Source organism: Vipera ursinii (genome assembly GCF_947247035.1).
Source record: "Vipera ursinii genome assembly, chromosome: 3".
Lineage (NCBI taxonomy): Eukaryota > Metazoa > Chordata > Lepidosauria > Squamata > Viperidae > Vipera > Vipera ursinii.
Window position 1 is genome coordinate 617906 of NC_139516.1, and position 12999 is coordinate 630904.

Here is a 12999-nt window from a genome sequence, read left to right on the forward strand (position 1 = left end):
GCTGAAAGGGAAAAATGTGAATTTTTACTTATGCATGGTTTTTACCTCCAGGCCTTTCTTGGCCTTGAAATGCCAGGACTAACTGCAGCCACCAGAACATGTCAGGGACTCTGGTTGGCTAACAAAGATTAAAACGGAAAAGTCATCCCAAGGAACCCGGGATGCCCCAAAATAGCTAGCGATGTGTGACGTGTGGAACATTTATTCTCTTTTCCCCTGAATAATCTTCCTTCTCATTTTTCCGTGAAGCAAGAGAAATGCAAAAGCATTACGAACCGAGGTGGAATCGGTTATATTGCAGATCAAGTAGAAGCAGCGTCCGATCCCTTCTTGGTGGAGAAGACGCCGGCTCTCGCCTGGTTCCCCTGCTGTACCTGCTGGGATAATTCAGGCGGTCCCCGACTTACGACCACAATTGAGCCCCAAACAGTTGTTAAGTGAGTTTTGCCCCGTTTTACGACCTTTCTTGCCACAGTTGTTAAGGGAATCGCTGCAGTTGATAAGTGAGTAACACGGTTATTAAGCGAATCTGGTTTCCCCATTGGCTTTGCTGGTCAGAAGGTTGCAAAAGAGGGTCACGTGACACCCCCCCCAGGGACGCTGCAGCGGTCATAAGTACGACTCAGTTGCCTGAATTTTGGTCCTGTGACCCTGGGGGATGCTGCACTAGTTTGAAAAACAGCCATCAGTCACTTTTTTAAAAATGCCGTTGTAACGGCTGTGAGTCGAGGAACATCTGTATGTGGCCATAGGTAGAGGCAGATGTGCCTGGGGGAAGCGGCAGGAAGGTTTGGGGCCTCCAAAACACAGGTTCCACTCTGTTGGCCCATGGATAAAGCTCAGGCTTCCCAAACACATATGTGCAAGACACGGACACGTTCTGCAAACCTGCACAGCCCCGTGCTCTCTCGGTCAGCAATTTTTGCAAGATTGCAGAAGTGGTTAAAAGGCAGGAGGGACCCCAGTCCCTCCCCAGGAACATCCGTGAACTTCCTCATTAAATGAGAACTAAACCCCATGACTCGTTGCATCATCACTGTTGCAGAGACATTTCCTTACCAGGGCCGTCTCATGGAGCGCCGTCACTGGAAAATTCTTAATAATTCAGGCAGAGTGTCAGATGTTTCTGCCTTGAAAGCAGCCCACAGTGAAATGAACACACAGTTGAATATTAGTGCTCTATAATGCCCTTGTAAGACCACACTAGGAATATTGTCTGCAGTTTTGGTTGCCACGATATAAAAAAAGATGTTGAGATTCTAGAAAGAGTGCAGAGAAGAGCAACGAAGATGATCAGGGGACTGGAGGATAAAACATACAAAGAACGTTTGCAGGAATTGGGTATGTCTCATTTAATGAAGAGACAGACGAAGGGGGACATGATGGCGGTCTTCCAATCTCTCAGGGGCTGCCCCAAAGAAGAGGGAGTCAAGCTGTTCTCCAAGGCGCCCGAAGGCAGGACAAGAAGCAACGGATGGAAACCAATCAAGGAGAGAAGCAACCTGGAACTAAGTGGAAAATTCCTGACAGGGAGAGCAAGAACAACAGTGGAACAACTTCAGGCATTGTGGGTGCTTCACCACTGGAGGCTTTTAAGAAGAGATTGCACAACCATTTGTCTGAAATGGTGTAGGGTTTCCTTCTTGAGTACGGGGACTAGAAGACCTCCAGGGTCCCTTCCAACTCTGCTATTCTGTTATTCACTTGGCCAAAGGAAATGTTTTGCAACACATTCTAAAATGCATTGTGACAGTTTTCATTTTGTAAAAAAGTTTTATAAAATCACAGATTACAGCTACGCTGGCTGTGGAACTCTGGGAGTTGAAGTCCACAAGGCTTAAAGTTGCCAAGGTTGGCTACCCCTTTGACCTAGAGGAGGTCACTCAGGTGCATGGGCAGCCCGTCAACCTGCCTCCCTTCTTTCTTCTTTGGCTGGATTGACAGGTTGTCTCTTCCAAGGGAGACAGATGAGGCACCTGCCCTGGGAACCGGTTCTGCCAGCCGATTCCTGTCTCCACCGAGACTGGCAAAGATTGCTCCCACCTGGCTGCTTCTTCCTGTTCTTGTAGGTGACGAAATGAGGATAGCTATCACGCCCGACTGTTAATTTCTCAATTACTTAAGGTTATTGTTCCATTCAGGAGACAATTGACTATTGATGATGGCTACAATGATAGAAACGCCACAGGCTAATCTCCTCGTCCAAGAAGCTTCTTCAGGTTCTGACTGGATGGTGGGGAAGGGAAGGATTTATACTCCTTGCAGACAGCCGGTCGTTTGCCTCCTTTTAGATAGGAGTCGTTGAGGCCACTTGGAGGTTTATCTGTGTCCTCGGGGTCACCTGAGTGGTGCAAAGGGGTGTGGAGCCTTCTTGGACTTGCTGGAAGGATTTTGTGGTAGACTGGAGATAGATGATGTCCTATTTCCCCCCCCCACCCCCCATTGAGGGAGGGCCAGCTCCTCCGGCCTCTCCAAGGACAGACGGGCAAACGAGTAGATTCAGGAGAAGGCAAGGACCCGTCTCCTCCTCGGCCTTCCCACGTGCATCTCTTTTCCAAACCAGGCCAAGGGAGACTTGACTCACGGCAGTTCATCAAGTTCATCAAGTGACCGAAGGTAACAACAGAATTGAAAAATGGTTGTTTTTCACACTTAACAACCCTTTCAGCATCCCCACGGTCTTGTGATCAAAATTCAGACGCTGGGCAACCGACTCGTATTTATGACGGCTGCAGAGTCCCAGAGTCATGTGATCCCCTTTTGCCACCTTCTGATCCCCAAAATTGGCAGGGAAGCTGGATTCATTTAACGACCGGGTTGCTAAATCAACAACTGCAGTGACTTTTGGTCACTAAATGAAATGGTGGTAAGTCAAGGATTACCTGTACGTCTGGCGGGACACCCAAGAAGGGCCTTCTCCGTGGTGGCTCCCACCCTTTGGAATATCGTTCCTGTAGAGACTAGAATGGCCCCATTTTGATCCTGTTTCGCAAGACCCCCAAATTCTGGTCCTGCCAGGATGGAGCCCATCAAGGAGCTCGCTTGATTACATGTTGTCGCCAGTGGGGTGGAAGTTTATTCTTTTTATCCTTTTTCTGTTGAGCTTTTCCTTGTTTGTCGGGCAGCCAGAGTGGCTGGGAGTGAGGGGCCGGCCATATAGATCCTCTGAATAAATTAAATGAATAAATTAAAGCCTGTCAGAGTCTGGCTGCGTTTGCCAGGGATCGTAGGCGATGATCCCAAGCCATGAATAAGCATGCCTGATTACGGGAGGCTGTGGGTGGGAGGAACAGCAGCACTCCCCGAACCAGCCTGGCTGACTCTGGCCATCCCCGACTGTCCTCGGCTTATGACCACAGTCGAGCCCACGATTTTCTGTTGCTAAGTGAAACACTCGTTAAGTGAGTTTTGCCCCATTTTGCAACCTTTCTTGCCACCGTTGTTAAGTGAATCACTGCGGTTGTTAAGTTAGTCACACGGTTGTTAAGTGAATCTGGCTTCCTCCATGTGCTCTACTCGTCAGAAAGTCCTCAAAGAGGCTCATGTGACCCCGTTAGACCCCAAGTGTGCAGGTTGCCCGGGCAGGTGGGAAGAAACGCAGGGGTCTCCTGGACCCTCCCTGGGCAGGAGAAGCCAGAGCCGTCGTCCTCGGGGCCCAGCTCTCCCTCCCTCCCTCCCAGAAGGCTTCGGGAGATCCGGCTTTGTGCCGATGCCGGGTCTGCCAGGCTGCTGCTGTGTAGGAGGCAGAACTTCTGGGCTGGCTTTCAGGGAAGGGAATCGCAACCTGCTTATCCAGAGGGCCCGGCGGGCCCTCCTGCCAGCCCTTCCTCTCCCTCCCCACAGCCCCACCCAGGGCAGGGTTTATAGCCTGGAAGAAGCGCGCTCTGGCCACCGGGAGCGATCCGTCCCTCGGTGCTGCTGGCATGAAGCCGGGGGGGTTCTTGCTGCTTGTGGGCTCCGTGGCCCTCTGGACGGGGCTGCCGGCTGCACCACCCCGAAGTGAGTACAGGCTGCCAGCAGGGGAAGGCAGCCCCCCACCTGCCTTGATGCTAGGAGTGCAGGCTTGGATCCAGTCTCCTGCTAGGTCATGGGGGAGGGGGGGGTTTGGCTGGCTGAGGAATTCTGGGAGTTGAAGTCCACAAGTCATAAAAGAGCCAAGGTTCCCCGCCCCTATCTTAAACAGTCCCAAAGCCCAGCCAAAGTCCTGCAAGGGAGGGGGGCAGTGGGTGGAGGCCAGCAGAGCCATGCTGGGAAACTCTTGAGTCCCCTGAGATTCCCCAGCTGGGTTCTTCCTTTGGAGAACTTGGGGCTTCCAAAGAGCCCGTTGGGGTTTGAGATGCCCCCAGGAACACCTAGGGGAGCAGCGGGTGGATCCTCCTCTACAGAACCCCTTGATATAAGGTCTCCTGCCGTGAGCAAGGGGTTGGACTAGAAGACCTCCCAGGTCCCTGTTCTGTGTTCTAAAACAGGTGTCTCCAGCCTGGTCAACTTTATGATGTGTGGACTTCAACTCCCAGAATTCTCCAGCCAGACATGCTGGCTGGGGAATTCCGGGAACTGAAGTACCCAAGTCTTAAAGTTGGAGAGCCCTGTTCTAAAAGCCTCTGCCTTGCTGGGAAGAATGCTGGCGAGCAGGGTGGACCTTGGGAGGGTCCCTCGTGGCCCCCCCACAGTGAGCTTGCCCTAGTTTGGTGGGGGGCAGAGCTGCACAGTGCCTGTGGCTATAATTCTGATTACTAACCATTCATTTCCCCCTAATTGTTTCCAGGCCATTTCCTCTAAATTGCACCTGCAAGCCTTGGGTGGTGCTCGGCTCCTCAGAGGCTGTCCACCCCCAACGTATTTTGTAGACAAATAGAAACACACCTCACAAATTCCTGTTGGGTTTCGCACAGGAACAAAAGGAGAAATACAAAGAAAACATCAAAGGAAATAACAGGCTTGTTGTAATTACACACCTGATAGCAAGTGTTGTCATTGTGTAATATAAATGATGCTAAACAATTAGTTTTTGCTTTTCATACTGAATTTTTGCCCCGTGACTGAGTTGAAGAAGCCAGGGAAGGGAGTGCATGGCTGGCTCCATGCCAGGGAAGCTGTTTGGCGAGAGTCCAGGTGAAACCTCACCAAGAGTCTAGTCCTGGGTGTCCAACTTTGGCCACTTTAAGGCTGGTGGACTTCAACTTGCAGCCTGGCTGGCTGGGGAATTCTGGGAGTTGAAGTGCACAAGTCTTAGAGCGGCCAAGGTTGGGCATCCTGGATTATGTCAGTCATTGGTGGGCCAAGACCACTGAGAAATTGTGTAGGTCACGGTTGAAATGAGGGGTCCTTGGTGCTCTCTGAGCTTGGGTGTTTCCTTGCAGATGTTTCATGACCCATCAGTGTTGGAAGGGAGGGGGGTTTGCAGTATGGAGGAGAAAGAAAGGGGAAGGAGGAGGAGGAGGAGGAGGAGGAGGAGGAAGACGACTGTTTGGTCTTTGGCTATTTTCTTGCAGACATTCCATTGCCCAACTAGATAGCATCATCACTGCTAGCAGAAAGTGGGTTTGCAGAAAGGAGGAGGAGGGGCGGTGGGGAGGAGGAAGTTTCCTTGCAGATGTTTCGGTACCCAACCAGGGAACATCATCCCAGATGTTTTTCACCAAGGAGACATCCGGGTCCTGATTTGGGGGAGGGTCCCTAGAAGGAGAAGGATCTCCCTCCTCTCAAAGGGAATGAGGGGCCCGTCAAATGAGTTTGAGGGGGACCCCAGAAGGAGCCCAGGAGAACCAGCCACCCCTCTCTAAATCGTGCGCTGGTAGGTCCAGACCTCCCTCCCTCCCTCTGATGCCATTTGCCTTCTCTCCCCCTTATTTAGGGACTCCTGGACAGCCCTCTCTGTCCCCCAGCAGTGCCCCTGGGGAAGCCCCCCAGGACAGGATCTCACAGGAAGAGGAAGCCGCGCTGGCATGCGCGATGGTCCAAGAGCCGGAGGAGGTGCGGAAGAGTCCTTTGCCCCAGGGGAAGAAAAGTAGAGCGGACCTGGAGTGGGTGGCTGAAGAGCCACAGTCTGGCAAGGGAGGCAGCCTCCCCGCCAAGGCAGCAGGTCCAGCCCCCCCTGGAAAGCTAATCTCTAAAACGGATCCACAGCTGGAAAGACCACCTGCAAATCACCTGGAAGCTGAATCTTCTGCAGGGCCCGGACCAGCCGAGAAGCCCCAGGAGCCATCTGAGAGGGACCCCGGGCCTCAGCTGGGAGGGAGCCCTGTCTCCAGGGAGAGGCGCTTGCCCGGTGGGAACGTCCCCTGGAAGGAGATGTCCGGCAGCCTTGGCAGACCCAAGCTGGCTTCCACACCAGCACTGCCCAATTTGGGAACTTGGAACCCGGTCTGGGATCCCAATAAGGAGGCCACATCTGGTGGGAAGCTAAACGCTAGCAAAAAGCCCACTCCTAGCACCCCGCGTGACAAACCCACATCTGGAAGAGGGAAGCCCACCTCAACCGAAAGGCCGGATCCCGGTTCTGGACACTCCATCCAGGACAAGCCGAAACCAGGTTCGGCCACTGGGCCTCTGGCTCACGAGGGCCCCTCATTTGGTGAGAAGCCAGCTTCTAATAGTGGCCCCGAGGCCCCTGGCAGACCCCTGGCTGGTGAAAAGCCCACATCTGGAGAGAAGCCGTCTCCCCCCCCGGGACATGAAAAACAGCTGTCTGCCGATGAGTCAGAAGGTGGTGGGAAACCTGAAGCCGAGAAGGACTCCAAACCTGAAAAAGAAGCTGAGGAGAAGAAGGAGAGTGAGGAGGACCTTTTTGCTGATGATGATGATGATGAAGAAGAAGAAGAGGAGGAGGAGGGGGAGGAGGGAAAAGAGAAGGAAGAAGGCACCGCAGAAGGAAACAAAGATGGTGACGACGCCTTTGACAAGGAGCTGGATTATGGATTAAACAACCTCCCCTTTGACGCCTACTCCTACCACGACGCCTGGAGCGATGAAGGGGCGGAAGTGGCCGATGTTGGCTTGTGGGGAGAAGTGACAGCTCTTCCTGAGGCTGGAGAGGCCAACAATGACGGGAAACCGATCTTCGATGCCTGGGGAGACCTTGTGGGCGGATCGAGGCCCTAACGGCCGGCCAAGAAGCGCCCGGAAGGGGATGGAAGAAAGGAAGGTGGACCTGAAGCACAATTTTGGCAGCCTGGGGCTTTAATTTTTAAATAAATGAAAACTTTTAATTTCAATTTAGTATGAGGCCAGGACAGTCCCTAATCTGTGTCATATCCAGCTGCTTCCAGACTCTGAGTACAGAGAGTCCTCGACTTACAACCACAATGGAGCCCAAAATTTTCTGTAGCTAAGTGAGACGGTTGTTAAGTGAGTTTTGCCCCATTTTACAACCTTCCTTGCCGTTCAGTTGCTAAGTGAATTGCTGCAGTTGTTAAGTGAGTAGCACGGTCATTAAGTGAACTAGGCTTCCCCTTCTGACTGTGCTGGTCAGAAGGTCGCAAAAGAGGATCACATGACTCAGACACTGCGACCGTCATAAGTCGGAGTCAGCTGCCAAATGTCTTTTGGATCACATTACCATGGAGATGCTGCCACAGTCGTGTGAAAAATGGTCATACCACCTTTTTCAATGCTGTTGTACAGTCACTAAACAAACTCTCATGTCGAGGACTACCTATACTGTTTACTACTGCTATACCATAGATATACTACCTTCTTGTGCCATATCTGTTATCGGACATTGGGGATCACGTGGGCGATCCTGTTTTTATCAGCAGCCACACGAAAAAGTGCTGCTGAGTTTTGTCCAAACCAGTCCCTTAGATTTTGAAGCCACGATGTTCTTCTTCCGCCTGGACCTTCTTTGCCTTCAGTCTTTCCCGGGAGGATTAAATGGAGCATGCCGTATTTTTCTGGGTGTCTGTAGATATACTGTAGATATCTAATACTGATACGCTACGGATATCTTTTTTTCAATGTGCTTTGGAAAAAAAGAGACTCCTTCGTGTGTTGGGGCAGGTATTGCACACCTAAACTTCGTGGTACTGTTTGTGGGTTCCTACCCTGCAGCCTCTAGGCTTGGATGTCCACTCTTGGCCACTTTAAGGCTTTTGGACTTCAGCTCCCAGAATTCCCCAGCCAGCTATGTTGGACACCTCTGGCCAGACCATGAATGTGGCTTGAGTGATTTGGATCACACTTTACGGCATGAAATTAGCCACCTGTTGAGGTGGTTCCTGTGACTTTCACTCTTTTCCCAGAAAATTCTTGTGCTCCTCTAGAAGGTGACACAATTGTGTGAACCAGGCTGTGTTTTGGAAATGGGGGGATGGGCTTCCTAGCAAGGCTCAGCCATCGCTTCTTGATAGTGACTTTCCTCACCAGCTGAGGCAATTTCAATGTCTGTTAGTCTATTAGTTTCCAGCAGGGAGATCCATTTAGCACTTCTGACACAAAACATGTAGTCCCGACAAACCTGGGTTTTGGCAAAGAAATCTTGGCAAAGAAATCCAACTGATGGAAGTGTCTCTGCGACAACTGGCCACTCCCACACCCCTCCTACTTATGTTCCAGCCAGGGAGGGTCTGGCTCACATATCCATCTTTTCCCCAAGAGCCATCCCATTGCCTTCCATTGCTTTCCTCTCTACGCATACACACATCTGGGACGGACCCATCTGTTCCTCCTCACTCAGCTCAGGCCCTGAAAACAGCTGCCTCTCCACCTGAGTGTGGGCAGATGGCCCGGCTCTGCATCTGGCTCTGAGTCTTTTTGCTCATCAGAGGCTTCCAAAGGCTCTGATCTATTAACCCAGGTGCCCCCTCCGCCTCCTCCTCCTCCTCCTCCTCCTTGGACTCGGATGCCAACTCTGCTGGCAGCCAATGTACCGCAACACTATACTGTTTCAATCAAGATCAGCCAGTGCTCCCCTGTTTATGAGCAGACGCAGCCCACTAATTTTATTACGCACATCACGGCGGGCTGGAGAGCTGTGGAGAGAGCCCATGTTTCAAGCTAATTGGGGAATGTGATTTATGACTGTTTGTTGGAGGAGGGAGTTGTGTTTTTCTACTTTGTGCCCAGGGGAGGGGAATTCAGTTTTTGGCTTCAACTATGTAGTGCCGATACTATGCTTCCCGAATAAAAGATTCTTTAAGGTAAACAATGCCTTGAAGTTCTTTTGAAGAGTTTCATCTGTCGTAACCAGGACAATGTCTGCATGAGGGGCATCATCAAGGGCAACTATGACACAAAGATTTTGTTTTTTGACCCTGATGAGTTCTAAGTGGTGATGGTCCCCTATTCTCAAAGCACCTGAAGGCAGAACAAAAAGTAACAGATGGAAACTACTCAAGGAGAGAAGCAACCTGGAATTAAGGAGAAACTTCCTGACAGCGAGGATAATTAACTAATGGAACAGCTTGCCTCAAGATGTTGTGGGTACTCCTTCACTGGAGGAAGAGATTGGACAGCCGTTGTCTGGAATGCTGTAGGGCAGGGGTGTCCAACCTTGGGAACCTTTAAGACCTGTGGACTTCAACTCCCAGAATTCCCCAGGTAGCATGGGTAGCTGGGGGATTCTGGGAGCTGAAGCCCACGAGTCTTAAAGCTCCAAATTTGGACACCCCTGGTCTAGGGTCTCCTGCTCGAGTAGGAGGTCCTCTAAGGTCCTTTGAAGTCCTGTTATTCTTTTCACACACTTGATCATAGTTCATTGTGCAGCTGCTCCACCAACTCTCTAATTGTGCAGTAATTGTGGAGTAAAATTACAGGGTACACTTTGGTGGGTCATCCTGACCATTGTTATGTTGCACCGCAACAAGTAACAATCAGGAGGCAACAAAGCTAGGTGTGAGGGTGGGGGACAGCGATTGTGTTCAGCTTGCCATTGGCTAGAACTCTGATCTGGTCACGCTTTTTGGTTCTGACTGTGGGGCAGCAACCGACAAATTGACCAGCCATCCCAAGGACACTGAAGGCCAAAGCTGTGATTTCAAGGCCTGAGGCAACCGGGGGGGGGGGGGGGAAACAATAATGGTCAATAGGAGGCCCACACCGCCAAGACCCACCCCTGTTGTGAACATTGCTGTGTCAAAGCCATCAAGGGTATTTTGGCACTTTTTGTACAGCACTGCCCATTTATCTCTCTCATTCTCAAGGTGCTTTTTCAGGTATGAGATTTCCTGGAGTCACTAGGATTGACTATCCCCTGACACCGGTGTTAGTCCCGCCAGGGCTTCAGCACTGATGTTGTGTTTTATGACTTCATCCCAAGGAACAGGCAGTTCTGGGTAAAGTGGATAGCTTCATGTTTGCAACCTCCAATACCATCAGTGTGGTGGCATTAACTCAGATAGAATTCAATTGGGAAGGATGTGGGTGTTCATGGCTACACAATTTCTAGCACCAGAGAGACAGGCTGATCATAGTTGTCAGGAGTGTTTCCATTCTTGTCTCTTATGGTAACTGTCATCTCATCCCAAAGGTGCTTCCCCCCAATTGTCCTGATGTCAACAAACAAGGGCTGTCACGCAAGCAAAGGAGTGCACTGTTTCACGTGGTTAGAACACACTGGGCTGACAATGAGCAAGTCCATGTTTGAGTCCCCAGTGCTTCTGTGTGTCTGGGTGAGCTCCCGTCATTCACTCCAGCTTTTGCCCAAGTAGCAGCGTGAAAAGCAAGTAATTGTAAGCAGATCAACAGGTACCACTTCGATGGGCACATTAATAGGGACACGAGCACCCCAGGGGCAGTGGTGATATTGCCATCTGAGCCTTGCACGCCAGAGGCACCCCAGTGCTTCCAACACAAAAGCAGCAACCCCAGTAAAGATGTGTTGCAAGCCAGCCCAGCTGTTGCCAGAAGGGTGAATGGGACGCTGTCTACAAAATTTGTTGTGCTTTTTATCTGGTCCAGATGTAGGTAAAGTATTTTTGTGGATGTGAAATTAATAGGGCAGTCTCCCAATATGTGTCACTTCCCCCCCCCACACACACACTGTTGTCTAAACCAAGCAGCCCATCTGTTAATAGGACTTCATACCCACTCTCTATAGTTGTGCTGTCCCACTCACGCACACCCACACACCATGGGTGTAAGGAGACTTCATTAAAGCTTCTGAGCCTGAATTGGTATTCCCCAGCAATTCCCTGTGCCGGCACAAATTCAGCCCCAATGAGTTCCATGGGCTACTCAAATGAACACTAGTCCTCAAGGCAAGGCACGTCCAGGAGGCAAAAGAAAGGTAAAGCAAAGGAAGCAGAGACTGGACAGCCATTTGCCTGAAATGGTATAGGGATTCCTGCCTGAGCAGGGGGTTGGACTAGATGACCTCCAAGGTCCCTTCCAACTTTATATTATTATTATTATTATTATTATTATTATTATTATTATTATTATTATTATTATTATTATTATTATTATTATTATTAAAAAGCAGCTGAAGAGACTTGATCCAAACTTCAAGGCAAGAACACACAGCAAGAAAAGAAACGTGTTGTCCCCAGCAGTATCTCCATCTGTCTGCTGTGCTAAATAACCAGCTTCTGGTGCAGGCCGTCAGGAAGGGTGAGGTGGCCTCCTCACGGGTAATCTGGCTGACCTTTGCTGCTCCTGCCTTTTCTCTGTCCTACAGATAAATCTCAGATCAGATCTTCCTTATCCCTTACCGGCTGCAGCTGCATGCTTTCGCCACCTGAAGCCTCAGTACAGTTCTGCTGCAGCCACACTTCAGCCAAATCCCTCTCAGACGGATGCTTGGGACCCTTGACTAACTCCCCTCAGGCTCAAAAAAAATATATCCTTGTGTCATGGCTGCCCTTGAGGATGCCCCACATGCAGACATTCTTGGTCACTAAATTGCAAAAAGTATGCTGGACTACGGGAACAGCCTGCCGTGTCCCCATCCCACCCATTGTACAAATTCTGCTGTGTTCGAGCTCAGTGGCTGTGGTGTGCTTAATAAAATTAGTGGGCTGCATCTGCTCATAAAGAGGGGAGCTCTGGGTGATCTTGACGGCCCACTGGTTTCCCAGCCCGGCCCTCCAGGGGGGAGGAAAGGGGAGGGGTCAGGGGCACCGCATTCTTTGCCCAGGAGAGGAGTGGGAGGTGGCTCAGTCGCCCAGCCAGTGCCATGAGGTCCGGTGGCAGCCTCCTCCTCCTCCTCCTGCTCCTCCTCCTCTTCTGGGGCGCCTTTGCCCACTGCAACTCAGGGGTCATACTGACCGATGTCTGTGAGTGTGGAGGGGGAGAGGGCGGGTGGCTGGCGGGATGACTCGGCCAGAGGGGTCTTTGGACCTCCAAAGCAGCCGCCCCGTCTGAACCTCCTCCAGCTGCAGCCTCAGGGAAGTGCCCCGAGGAGAAACCCCCCTTTCAGCCTCCCAGAGACCCCCCCATTCTCTTCCCTGGATTCGGGAATAGCAGCCCTCCATCATTCATGGATGAAGAAGAATGGATGGAGAAGTAGCGGGGGTGTGTGTGTGAGGCTCTGCTGCACCAGGCTTTGTTTTGGGGTCCCCGTCTTGGCCTGGCACCCTTTGGGCTTTGGGAAGGGGTCCCAAGGACGCCGCCCACCTCGGAATTGGAAGGCAGGGCACGGGCAGGGGGTCGTGGGAAAAGGAGTTACTGGTCTTGAAACAAATATTGGTAGAATTAAGGAATGTAAGAGTTTGTAGGCTCTGGGAGGTCATCTAGTCCACCCTCTGCTTAGGGCAGGAAGCTCCCTGACAGATCACCCTCCCCCCAACTCTGTTCAGACGGTCCGGCAAAGGAGAGCTGCCTGCTTCTCACGGGTGTCCACGCCAGAGTCAAAGAGCTGTGACTATGCCCAAAGATTTCCCAAGCTTACTCTGCCTCCATATCCCTGAAACCTTGTTTGTTATACTGTCCCTGTTCTTTCCCTTCCCCACTTCCCTTCCCTTCCCTTCTCAAGGCTAAGCCTACTTCCACACAATTGTTTGTCTGAATGCTGATCAACTCCGGTCACCGTTTCCCCTCCTTCCCTCTTGGTCATCAACT